This window comes from Macrobrachium rosenbergii, chromosome 43 (assembly GCF_040412425.1).
Source record: "Macrobrachium rosenbergii isolate ZJJX-2024 chromosome 43, ASM4041242v1, whole genome shotgun sequence".
NCBI lineage: Eukaryota > Metazoa > Arthropoda > Malacostraca > Decapoda > Palaemonidae > Macrobrachium > Macrobrachium rosenbergii.
In genome coordinates this window covers 47,689,625-47,703,993 of record NC_089783.1, presented here as the reverse complement: position 1 = coordinate 47,703,993, position 14,369 = coordinate 47,689,625, and the positions used below count along the sequence as shown (strand labels likewise).

Here is a 14,369-nt window from a genome sequence, read left to right as displayed (position 1 = left end):
CTCAGATCTTAAAAAGTACTGAGGCTAGAGGGCTGCAAATTGGTATGTTGATCATCCACCCTCCAATCATCATACTCATCAAATTGCAGCCCTGTAGCCACAGTAGTTTTTATCTTATTTAAGATTAAAGTTAGCCATAATCGTGCGTCTGGCAACGATACAGGACAAGCTACCACCGGGCCGTGGTTAAAGATTCATGGGCCGCGGCTCATACAGCATTATATTGAGACCACCGAAAGTTAGATCTATTTTTGGTGGGCTTGATTATACGACTACAGAAAACTCGATTGCGCGCGAAGAAACATCTGCGCATTTTTCATTTGTTTATTCTTGCAATGCATATTTCCCTCGATATAATATATAATATTTATAATATTTCTTTTGGCTAATTGTCTTTATTTTAATCATTCAGACTATTCCTAATGGATTTTTTCACAAGGTATCCTTGTTTGTTACTCATTTAGGTAAAATGGCCTTAGTACAAAAAAGATCGACTTTCTATCTCATTATGATGTAAAGGGTTAGTATTTTTCTCTCTTTCAGGGTAGATGGTCATTATTTGCTATATTACATCATATCTTTAGCTTGTGAAATTATTTCGATTTTCTACATAGTTGGAGAATCTAGTACGGTTTTGATACAAAGGACATGTTTGAGACTCAGATGCACACATGCCCAATAACTATATATATATATATATATATATATATATATATATATATATATATATATATATATATATATATATATATATATATATATATATATATATATATGTGTGTGTGTGTGTGTGTGTATATGTATGTGTATATATATATATTTATATTTATGTAAGAAATTAAATTAATTATGCTTCTATCACTCCAAGGCCTGTTCATGCCATCAATAAGCATGAGAAGTTTAACTTGCAGATGTCAAGTTTTTTCGTCAGCCAGTCTTCTTTGATTGAAGACTTTATTCTGTTCGTAATACAGGAATCCTTATAATAACGACTTGTGCTTTTAGCTTATCCCCTATTAAGACCATATTAGTGGTCACGGGTGAGAATCTGCCGTACATCCGTTTTCAAACTTTGTAGGTCTGAAGTTGGAATAGGTTCCGGAGACTCCCAAATTCCCCAGCAGGCAATCCATTCAGAACTAGAGCGTATTATCCTAACTATGGAAACCGACCTTAGACCTTGATCCTTAGATTGAGAGAGGTTATTATGAAACTGAATCTGACCATCAGTCTTGTATTTTTACATAAGCACTCAGGAATTTTTACTTGAAGATGACATTGACCAATATACTGTAGATGTTTGAACCCAGCCAGATGGACATATCGAAGGAAACAGTGCATGTTATTTTTTACCATTTCACAATTTATAAAAAGTGTATCGCTAGTTCTGATGCTGGTATTGGTTATTGAAACCTTTTTTCATATGTTGAAGGCAGCCGTTTCATATCCATCTAAATAGCCTAAGACAAATTAAGGGAGAAAATGGTGAATATAAAACTGGTATGGTATCTAGGCCATAATAATACTTTGTCGTCATCACGTTATGGGTTTAAGAAAAAAAATGTATTTCACGATGATCTCTTCAGTACCACTTGAGACCACTGTGTATAAAGCATTTGCCCAAGGTAGCATCATGGGTCAGTCTTCTCTGGCATAATGAAAGCATATGTTGCTGCTTGGAAATATAGAACTCTAGAACAATGTATGAGGACGGTCTGCGAGATAAAATTTTGCCTGTAATTTATTTTGGCTATAAAGAATAACTGAGTAGGAGATGAAGTTGTTTTAGAGCATACATCAGATCACGCAAGAACAACAGTCGTTTTTGCCAATGTTGCTTTATTTTCAATGGCATATCTGTAAAAATGGAGAGTACTTTATTTTAAACTCCAACGGACGGTTTTTTTGGCGCATAAAGCTGGTAATCCCTAGGGACCCATTATGTCTTCGATCGGTATTTTCACATTTTGTAATGTGAGTTTTTAAAACTTTTTGACTTTGAATGAATGTGTTGTTCAGTTCTTCAGTCATTTCTAAGGAATTAAATTCAAGGAATTGTGTTCAAGAGTCTAACTCTTCCCGTTATGTAACTTTAACCTCCATCGGAGCTCTTTTATGGCTAATTGAACCTCATTAGAAATATGTCTGTCATTCTTTCATCGTATGATTCATAATACCCCTTTCTTTGATGTTACCCAACATCTTAATTATAAAGAAATCCCCATAGAGAAAGTCGTACACCCTTAGTGGCAAACCCTCCCTCCACCACAAGAGAGAGAGAGAGAGAGAGAGAGAGAGAGAGAGAGAGAGAGAGAAAGGAGGGGTTCTTGTCACTTCTTTTATATGGTAGCGAGTTTTTACTGTTGTCGCCAATGCTGAGTTAACTCATTAATTAACCTATTCTTTCAAGCCAATTGCCTGTTATTTTCCATCTTCCTTTTCACATTTCAACCAACGACTATACGCTAGATTCCCTCATTTTATTTACACGTATTTACATTTTATCTCCATGACCGTGGGCTTACATTTTATTTTAGTGGCTGTTTAAATTCATTATGGTGAGTCATAACAAAGGAAAGAAATTCAGGAATAGTGTTAATGAACCAAACAACAATAGTTTTCTTCGATGACGCCTTTCTCCAAATGTAAAAAATTACTTTTAAACTCTAAGTAAACAAGTTATACACAGGAATCTCTATGAAGAAGTCAGATGTTCATGACGCCTTTCTCCAAATGAGATCCAGGTCAGATGTTCTCATGAGAACCATCCGGCCTTCGACAAGTCATTTGGGGCGAGGTTTCTAACCCCTAAACACCTCCTGCCTGGTTGCAACCCACCACATCCGTCTAACTACCAGGACCCTAATTCCTTGCTTCGGATCCCTAAAGCTAGCAGCCTGCCCGGGAATCAAACCCGTTTCCTCTTAGTAAACAGAACATCGTAACCACTATAGCACATCTACTCGTTAGAATATTTACTATATAAATAATCGGAGGGGTTTTATTTTTAACTTGTTTACCTCTGTGTGTGTTTGCTTTCCTTTTGAAGCATTACCATCTCCGCCGAGATTTTACGGCAAGTTTTGGTTAATTACTGCAATCCTTAGTCGGCTTTTCGAAGAGTTTTACCTGCTCTCCGTAATTGAAGCAAATCCGCTTATAATATTGGAACACGAAGGCAAACCCCCTCCTTGATTGCTGGATTAGAATGCCTTTCCCTTCGCTAAAACTCTCTCACCATTTTCCTAAAGTTGGAGCCTTGTTATTAAGGCAAAATGCAAAATACAAACAGCCGCGGAGAGACGCGGAGTTCTCTAAAATGGGAAAACGGCACTAAGAGCACTACGTCAGCTAGATACTTCATTAAAGGAATGAGCTCTTATTTAACGTATTAAGTGGAAACATTTTCATGCTTACCTCTTTCCTTCGTGTAAATTTGAGTTATCAGTTTGCTGAATGGCGTTTTCCAGACCTACGACGAAAATGGGGAAATGTGAAGATAATTAAGAAAGGTTATTTAGGCTTGAAATAATGTAGTGCTGTAGTGTGTCGATAAAAGCAATAAATGGATTATTAATCGTTAAATGTGTGTGTGTGTGTTTGTGTGTATGGTACAGTGACTGAATGTAATGCAAGATCCAGCAGTCACTGATTTGTACCTTCCTGATTTATATGTCAAATGTATAAATAGAAGGAAGTGCTAACTCGTTTCATTTTGTTCCGCCCGATCTTGCAGTATACATATACGTTGAATGATTACCATTCAACATCGTCGGTTAGGAGTAAAGCAGTGGGTATGGGCCTAGCACCTCCATCTCTGAGGAGTTGCTGTGAAACGGAAGGTACTGCAGTTCAGGTGCAACTCCCTGAAAATTATAAAAATGTATGTGATGAATATATCTATATATATATATATATATATATATATATATATATATATATGTGTGTGTGTGTGTGTGTGTGTGTGTGTGTGTGTGTGTGTGTGTGTGTCTGTAAAGTCAGCATATTCCATTTTTTCCTCTAAATGGATTGGTGCCAGGAGGTTAGGGCTTTTCTATCATTAGTTAGTCTTTCGAGATGAGGTTATCAGCCTCATGTCCTTTTTCTAAGCCCAGCTGATTCTACTACCCAGCCACAGATGGGTCAGTTGGTGGGCTGCAGGCAGGATCGAACGACGGATCTTGTAAATGCAAAGCCAGCGCACTGCCACTGAATATATATATATATATATACTGTATATATATATATATATATATATATATATATATATATATATATATATATATATATATATATATATATATATATATATATATATATATATATATATATATATATGTGTATAGGACTGTGCTATATTATATATTGTACAGTATATATAAACATATAGGGCTAGGTTAGTTCTTACAAAATTTTAATATTTAAATATGACGTGGAGGTCTTTTGAGGGTATATATATATATATATATATTGTCAGCAGCAGACTCATTATATGACGGTACAATAGTTGATGAAGATGTTTCAGGTAATTTCAGTCAGGAAGATGATGATAGGCTATATAGCCAATATATCCAACTGCTGCGCATATAGCTGATGCATATATATACCAACAGATGATCTGGACTGTGATCTTTACATAATCAAGTTGAATATACACACACACACAATGGCTAGGTTAGGTCACTCTTACAAAATTTTAATTTTTGATGAGTAAAGGTCTAACCATGATGATAAACCATTCAATGTGCCGTTTCAAAATCGACTCATTAACTGACGGTACAACCTAGTTGATAAAGATGTTTCAAATTTAATTTCAGTCAGGAAGATGATCAGGCTGTAAGGCAACTCTCCAACTGCTGTTCAGAAGCTGGCTTAACACGCCAACCAGATGATCGAAAATGAACTTTTCATAATCAAGTTGAAAATATTGCAGTGAAAGGAACTTTTACTCGTGCAAAATGGGTGAAGTTTTATTTAGCATTGCTTTGGAAATGTTTAGCCTTTTGCACGAGGTGTGTGTCTCCAGGAAAGAAATATACTTACTTCAAGGGTTCTGCATTTTCCAAGTGTTTAATGTCTTTCAGGTTTTTCGAATCTGTTCAGTCGTGATGGATTTATTGTCCTGTCGGTTGGAGGCTATCGAGACTTGGGCAGTTGATGGTCCATCCAGGATAATGGAAGTGTCAATAACACCTTGAATGCGTGAAATCATTCAGATATTCAGAATAATTATTGTGGCGTTCCAGAGAAAAAAAAACCACTGCGTTGCTAATAATGAAAGAAATGCGCAAAGTGCACGAGCCAATATTATAGCTCCGCAAAGTGAAAGCAGCGAGGGTGGGCCATATATCAAAAAGAAATATGCGCGCTTTGCCAACATCGAAGAGGAATTCGTAAAATATCGCGATTTATCGGGTTTTCAAGTAAGCATGTTACGAGGCTGAATACGCAAGTAGTGTTGGCTGACTAAAAGGGGCCAAAGTGTAATTCAGATATTTTACTTTTGACTGATACGAAAAAAAACAAGGGATATTTGCTTTGCAATAAATTTACTAAAGCGTATTTGCATATTGTTTGCGTTCATGGTTCTCTTCTCTCTCTCTCTCTCTCTCTCTCTCTCTCTCTCTCTCTCTCTCTCTCTCTCTCTCTCTCTCTGAGACCACTTTTTTACTCAGGTTTACATACAGATAAACTCCTTATAAATATTCATTCTCTCTCTCTCTCTCTCTCTCTCTCTCTCTCTCTCTCTCTCTCTCTCTCTCTCTCTCTCTCTCTCTCTGACCACGATTTTTACTAGTTTTTATTTGAGATGAACCCTTATAAAAATGCATCTCTCTCTCTCTCTCTCTCTCTCTCTCTCTCTCTCTCTCTCTCTCTCTCACCAGGATGGGTCTACATCCTTTGGGAGATCATGAATTCGTAAAGATTTTTACCGAAGGTTTTTTTTTAAATATCATTTCCCAAAGTCGATCCGTTTTTTATTGTCAGTCAACTCTATATATATATATATATATATATATATATATATATATATATATATATATATATATATATATATATATATATATATATATACATATACATATATATATATATATATATATATATATACATACATACATATATATATATATATATATATATATATATATAACGAAATGAAAAAAAATATATATATATGTCTACCCAAGAACAAATTATTAGATTCCCGAGACTGCAGAATCTTGGGAAATTGTCAGAGCCCCAAAAACAACTTCAGAGTCTCTAAATATACATACATACATTTTTATATATATATATATATATATATATATATATATATATATATATATATATGATGTATATATATAAATATATATATATGTATATATATATAAATATATATAAATGTTAAGATATATGATTTATTATTTATATATATATAAACATACACATGCATACATATATTTATAATGTAATATATATACGTGTTTGTGTATGTATGTACAGTATGTATGTATATTTAGGAGACTGTGAAGCTGCTTTTGGGGCTCCTGAGTTTCCCAAGATTCGCAGTCTCGGAAATGTAATAATTTGTTCTTGGGTAGACATATATATTTTTTCTTCATTTCGTTTTGTTAGCTTAATGGTCAGATAACTGCCGCATTACAAACCCAATTAATTTCCATCCCTCTGTTTACATTCCTGTGACACACCACGAGTTCAGAAGTTGTTCATGTAAGTATCACTAACTTAAAATGTAGAGGTTTTAGCCCGTTTATTTTTCTCATATATAAAAATTTGAATTTGGCAGTTAAGTAGAAAGTAAAATATCTGCTAAGTGTAGCTCCCATTTACGTATAAGGTGTAAGCCTCTTTCAGTTTAGTTTTATATTTCACTGTGGGAATGTTTGTATACTCATGGGCTTGCTATTTATGTTCGTTTATCTTCTTTACGTTCATTACCCTTACCTATCCCTTTCTTTTCGTTATCTTCTTTAAGCCAACGCAAATTGTGTTTCTATAAACAGATACAGTATATATACCACCGACTCATTTTGTTTCTTCACTTGCATTAGGATTCCCTCACTAGTTCACCAATAAAACTGAATCACCCTTTGAGAGTTTTCAACGATTTCCGTATTTATGTTCTAACTGGAAATCTATCATTTTCCATGAGCTTGCTAGCTTCACACTCCCTTTTAGGTAACATTTAGTTACTTGAATGCACGACCACGTAACTTTAGAAGGCGTCTGTTTGTCCTTTTCGCTAATCATGCGCTTTTTGCGAGCTTTATATAACATTTTGTTTATCATTCAGTCGGGAACAGAAACATTTATACAGCATTAATAAGAAGATAGATTTATTGGCTTGGGACTTTTTGGGAAAGAAATAAACTTTGGAATGAGGGAAAAGAATTTTGAGGGGAAACTTTTTTCGGAGAAAGGTTTTGTTGAGAACTTAGTTTAGAAAGAAATAATAAGAAGGCAGTAACATCAGAAAATGTTATTAGGAAGTGGCTTTTGTTAAGGAGACTCGGTTGCAAAGTTAAGAGACTGACTTTGTGGGGAAAATACGCAAGGAAGAGAACTTAGTTTAGAGGAGAAAGGTTATTTTTGGGAGATCTTCGGTGGGATGTTACAGAAAATAAGATTTTGAAGTTAAGATGATTTTTTTTATGGAAAGGTCTTTATAATGGACAAATAGTAATCATTCCTGGTAAGATAGAGAGCTATACTTGTAGGCACTAACGGATCCAGAAAAATTTAATGGGGGGCGGCCACCAATTTTCATGTGTGTATATGTTTATATATATATATATATATATATATATATATATATATATATATATAAACATATATATATATATATATATATATATATATATATATATAAACATATACACACACATATATATATATGTTCTCTCTCTCTCTCTCTCTCTCTCTCTCTCTCTCTCTCTCTCTTTTATTATTATTTTCAATTATAATAGATTTTTTTATTTTTTTTTCCCATTTTTATATTTCTTATTTATGTTATTATTATCTAAATCTTTAACATTATTATTTTGTCGTTATTTTTCATGGGGGGGGGCACATTGCCCAGGTGCCCCCCCTCCACCCCCTGGATCCGCTAATGCTTGTAGGAAACTTGCGTAAAGTCGACATATTTGAATAGGCATGCGATTTTAACCTGCTTGTGTGGAGAGAAACTGTTGCAAACTACTCCAACCCAGGCAAAAGAAATAATGATTAAGAGCCCGATGACAATAAACATCTGATATTTTAAAGCTCAAGCATCCATACAAAACAAGACAGTTACAAGGAATGTTTTTTTTTTTAGTCGGTCATCTGAAATAGCTACTATTCTGAGATATGACAAAAATGTCCCTTTAAGTGTAACGTATACCTGTAATACATCAAGATACCTCAACGGAGAACTCGAGATTTGTTTATTTTTCGGTGAATCGAACCGTTTCTCCGGTGGCGTTTTAGAAGCTCCCTTCATTTCAGTGAAGGGAGTGAATGGCTGCTGTTCCTCAGCCCCCCAGGGGAGGACTGAGGACGAAAAACCCAGGGGAGGGCTTTCCGTCCTTTTAAATAGAAAGGTTTGGTGGCGGGAGCCATGATTGAATGCAGCTGGTCTCCCTTCGTCCTTCCCTCCATTTCTTACCTTTGGATGAACTCTTTTGTTATCGCGGTTGTCTTTTTAACCTGTACTTTGTCATTGGAAATGCATGGAGATCCTTTCTCTGTAGTTATTTTTTCGTGGGTAATACTGACGTCGCTTTGATAATGTATTTTAATACACGGACGTCATACATTCACCAAACGATAAACGGAGCTCTTCCTAAGTCGGTATATTTAGTTGTAAACATTAACTGTCCTTTGTCATTCAAGTTGCCAGTCTCTCTCTCTCTCTCTCTCTCTCTCTCTCTCTCTCTCTCTCTCTCTCTCTCTCTCTCTCTCTCTCTCTCATTGTCACCCAGCTATAGAGAAGCTAGTTCCGATTATCATTATTAGTACTTTCGATGTTGTTGCAAGTATTTTGATACATGTAAGTATAACTATGCTTATACAAAGCGCGCATGTTGGTATCCACACCACATATCGTATTTTTAGCCACATATTACAAATAAGTAGATGGGAGCCTTGGCACGAACTGAACAGGATCGTGATGGATAGTGTGAGTACAAGTCACGGCTGATGGGACGGTGACTAAGATGAGATCGAAAGTTTATTGTTATCCTGTTCATGTGCATTTCTCTATATACCAGTAAACACACGTGTGCATGTACAAATCTGTTTCTTTCATTAAATAGAGGAACAGGCATACACATAGGCTGACGATAGGGAGATGACTGTAATATACAATAACGAGCAAGCAAGTTGTTTATCTCCTGCCAGCGAAACCATTACAAAATCATTTTATATATTTCAAAATTTCTCCCTCAAGTAATTCCTATAGAAGTAATCTTTAGGGCGCCGCGGACTCATATGCAGTTATGACTTGGACCATCGACGGCTGGTCTCTGGTTTGTCGCTTTTTCATAAGTTGTATTTCAACAGAGAATTTTCACATTCACAATTGACCCCTGATCTCCTTTGCCTGCAGAGAGCAAAGAGATGCACTGAACAGCAGCACCAATATTCAGTAAATGTGCCTCGCTGTCGAACCTCTCAGTTCCAGAGGTCCTTTATTCCTAACGCCATTGGCCTGTGGAACAGCCTCCCAGAGGATGTCGTGTAATTGGAACTTAAAACTATTCTCCAAGCATTTTAATACATTTTTATCTATTCATTAATTTATTTTTACTTTTTTAATAAGTGGGATCTCTTCTCTCTGTATTTCCCTTTACCTCCTCTTACTTCTTCCTAATGAACACCATATTCTTTGGAAGCTTGAATTTCAAGCCAATGGCCCCTAAGGCTTGTTCCATATGAATAGGTTTCATCTTATGAATAATAATAGGGATGATCGTCAGACTCGATGTGAGCAAGTTCTCTTAAAGTGAGAATGACTTGCGTTTAGATGTGCATTGTCATATATAACCTTCACGCAAAATTAACAAAAGTATGATAGTGCCAAGCAAAAACAGTGCTATTATTTATTGACGCGTGGTGCGTTGAGGCGGAGGTGAGTAATTGTCTGAGTGCGCCCCTTACCTTACCCCCGGCTACGCCCATACTTTTAAGTTTAGGATATAGCCACGGTCCAGATAGAACGTGGATATAGCTAAGCGTAAATGAGCCTAAAGCTTCCTTGACCTTCTACATATGAGGCGTAAACTTGCTTTGAATCACGCTCGAAACATTGCTTCGGCGATGCTAACATAAACGTTCCAAGTACCTCGTCAGGACGTTCAAACACTTGAAACTCGTTCGGAGACACGGCGTGTACGTTTCCCAAGCGGGAACATCTGCTGAAACAAGCATTTCTCAGAAATATTCGTGGTGAGCAGACCGGTGCGTTAGTATGGAATGGTTTAGGCAGCTGGTACAGTGTCTAAGGAACGTTCACCTTCCCATCCCATACTCTGGGATCTCACTTTCCATGTTGATAAGAAACGAAACAGGAAGTGCGATGTGTGAAAGTATTTTAGATAGACATTAGATCTGGCCAGAGCAGAAGGTTTAGAAAGGAAGTGATAAAAGGATAAACCTGAACAGATGCGACCTACGAGGCTAATCGGCTCACTTTCAATAGTCAGTACTTGTTGGACAACATGGAAACGACGCTGGAATTGAGGTACTTTAAAATTAATAGCATGTAAATTTAGCAAATATTGTGTATTACGTATGTGTATAGGTTAAGTTTGGGTCTATGAAATGTTCTTAATAGCAGACTGACAGTAAAGTTAATCATGGACTAATTGCAGTCTGAAATAAGGTATGAGTAAAGATTTAACAGCAATTAGGCCTAGTAATAATTATTTACACGTACCAAGTACGTATAATACCCATGTATGCATGTGTATATATGTTGATATATATAAACATATATGTGTATAATTATATATATATATATATATACTGTATATAATGTGTATTATAAATGTATGGTGAAATTGATGAAATTAATATCGAAAATGGGGTTGGGCTGGATAACGATCTGGGTAAGGAAAGAGAGAGAGAGAGAGAGAGAGAGAGAGAGAGAGAGAGAGAGAGAGAGAGAGAGTTCAGGAGTATGAATAAAAGGACTGGTGGAGACCCCTTTTATTTTGTGAAAAATTGGTGACGCATATTGACTAATTTTTAACTTTTCAAATGATTGAGTTATTATAAGTTAAGAAATATGTAGGAAGTCCATAGAAAATTATCAGCTATTATTACTGCAATAAAGCAGGTTAGTAGTTAACAACCAGCTATTTGTGAACGATCTCTCCTCTCGTTATCTGTTTGAATATTTCAAGTCGAGACATTGTTCAGGGCCTAATGATCTTTAGAATAAAAGTTATGTTAAATAATGATATTTAGAATATTTGTTAAATAATAATATTTAGAGAAAAAAATTACGTTGAATGGATAGTTACCATAGCAAAATGAAAGAAAGTGTAATGATGGTCACAAGACAGAAAAATATTACTTGAACCATTCCATAGTTTTACATATAAAGCGAAACAATGGATTTTTCGTTTACAGTGGCAGGTAATATATGCAGGTTTATATATTGTACAGAACGGTTTTATTACTAAGAACGTTTTTAGAATGCTTTTAAACGAGGAGAGGGATGGGTTAGCCAAGTCTGCATTACCAAGCCGATGTGTGAAACATGAAAGCAGAAGGAAACAATGTTTTTGAAATGAACTTAAAAGTTTGAAACACATTTATCATAATTATCCTTCATTCTATGTGAAAAGTCGTACTGCGCATGCCCAGCTTATTGTCTTCTGCCCGATGACAACCGTAGAGGGTTAGACCGTTGGTCTTGGTTAGACCGTCAGTGCACCTCATGCATTACTTAATGTTCTTGGCAGCGCCCCTTCGGCTCCTAGCTGCAACTCCTTTCATTGTTTTTACTGTATCTTCCGTTCGTATTCTCTTTCTTCCATCTTCCTTTCCACCCTCTCCTAGCAATTGAATTATAATGTAACTTCGAGGTTTTCTTCCTGTTGCACCATTCAAACCTTTTTACTGTCAATTTCCCTTTCAGCGCTGAATGACCTCATAGGTCTGAGCGCTTGGCCTTTGGCCTAAATTCCATATTATTCTATTCTGAAGTGATGGATAGGCCTACAAGGGAAGACAATGACCTTGGATAGTACTTGCATCAAGTACCTGAGGTATAATTATAGGCGGAGAGGCTGTGTTTACTGCTCGCAAGTTCTTGATAACATTTTCTGCTGTTATTTTAGTCAGGATTCGATTTTAATTCTTCATTTTTCAATCACCTCAGGAGGAGTAGTGTTGTAAGCGTCCGGAGCTCATGATTGAATGTCAAGTTAATTTCCATGGCTGCAATTTAACAAAAGCATATGATAACAAGGCTGTTTCTTTGTCAAGAAGTCTGCTAAATATAATTACAGCATTTGTGTAATTACTGGCACAACGTTGCAAATAGATACCTGACAGGGATTAGTGCTCGGATTAAGCAAAGCTTGTGAGAATATTTTGGAAGGGAACAACTCAACTGTCATTTAAATGGTTTATTGGGTGATATTCTACATAAAAATAATTTCAGCTTGAAAGCCATCGGGCGGACATGCATAGTAATATAAAGCTCAGACTTTCTTTACAAAATCCCCGTTTAATATAAAATGGCAAAAAAAAAATCTTTGTAAATCCTCATTTATAACGTAGGTTACCGTTACCAGTATGCAAGGTCGAAGTAAAGAGTTCCTCCAATTTTCAGTGATGTGAAAAATACGAAATTACTTCATCATCCTCCTCCTCGCGTTGAGGACACCATTTATTTTTGAAGTTGGCAGTTTTCTTTACTGACTTGTTTTATTGAACAGATGTGTTTCCAAGTGCTCTTAAACGTTTCCGAAATTGTACATTGCTCTAGATCTTCGGGGCAACATAACGAATATATAGTTCTCGTTTGTTCCAAACCTACGGTACGTTAATCCGTATTTTTCCATCCTTCTACGTGCGTGTATGCATTCGGTGTCATGTTGCCGTAAGAGGCCATTTGCATAATTTGGTGTTTTACTGTTAAACGTTGTGTGCTACCAAACAAGTAGATTACTTGCAATTACAAACTTTAAAGCGCAAAGAGCCCCCAGTGCTCCAGTAGATAAAAGAGCAAAGTTGTTAATTACTATGCTGTACATACGAGTGTGTCAGCCGAATTCAAGCCCTGTACTTGATATCAACCCATCTCCACCACGATAGTTGATTCGTAAGTTTGCAACACTAGGCTAATTTTGAATTTTTATATTCACAAATCTTAAACCTCAAATATCGAATTCACCATGCACTGGTAAGTGCTTCGTCCCCAGCAGGATTCAAACCTTGGTGTGGTATGGGAACAATAGTGTAGAGTGGCTTGAAATTTTTGAATAAAAAAAAATCATGCCATATTAGTGACAAAAATTCATAATAGCCTAGTGTTACAAACTTATCAATCAGCTATCATGGTGATGGGTTGATATTGATGCTAAGTACAGGGCTGAATTTGACAGGAATATGTTTAGCTGAGTCGATGTCGACTTGGTCTTGACCGTGCTCTAGTGATAGCTTGGTGGTGACAGTCACTGTCTTGTTTTTACCAGGCTACGTCTCGAATCCTGACCAAAGTAGCCCCACTTATTGCTTATAATTCTCTTTGGGTGAGAATTATTTCCAAAGCATAGTGAATTCATTATCAAATGATATATACATAATATATACGTGCATATATGTCATATATATATATATATATATATATATATATTTATATATTTGTATATAGTATATGTATATGTATATATATATATATTTATAAATTGTATTTATACTTATATAAAGCAAACTAATACTGATTTCTAAAGGGAGGTCGGTGGAGAGAAGTCACATATTGATGAAAACCGATTACCTGTGATTTGCGAACAGTAAGACAAAGCCGAGGCATCTGAAAGGTATTTTGTTGTTCAGAGGGGTATTGGTCTAATCAGGCTTAGGGTGCAAAACAATAGCTATTGAAGCTCGATGAAGCAAACCTTTCATCACCCCCTCCCCCTCCCCCCTTCCCCAACCTGCAGTCTCAACACAAACGAAGTACGGATTTCCTTCTCCTGATTAATGATTACCGTATATACCGTATCACTTTCAGGCTTAACATATTTTCAATACCCATGATACATTCTGGAAATACTCGACTGCACGCTCAGCTTTCTCTCTTTCTCTTTTGCCCTTTACTTTAATGCACCTCCAAAATCCTCTCTGTGTAGGACTTGTTAGCTGAG

At 36.0% G+C, this 14,369-nt stretch overlaps 1 long non-coding RNA gene across 1 annotated transcript in view; it reads left to right on the top strand.

Moving 5' to 3' along the window:
- The first annotated feature begins 10,341 nt into the window (after positions 1-10,341).
- LOC136828871 (uncharacterized) overlaps positions 10,342-14,369 on the top strand; it is a 29,208-nt gene continuing 25,180 nt past the window's right edge. The window contains exon 1 of the long non-coding RNA XR_010850246.1: positions 10,342-10,729. This is a non-coding gene — a long non-coding RNA (uncharacterized lncRNA). The remainder of the gene's footprint in view (positions 10,730-14,369) is intronic.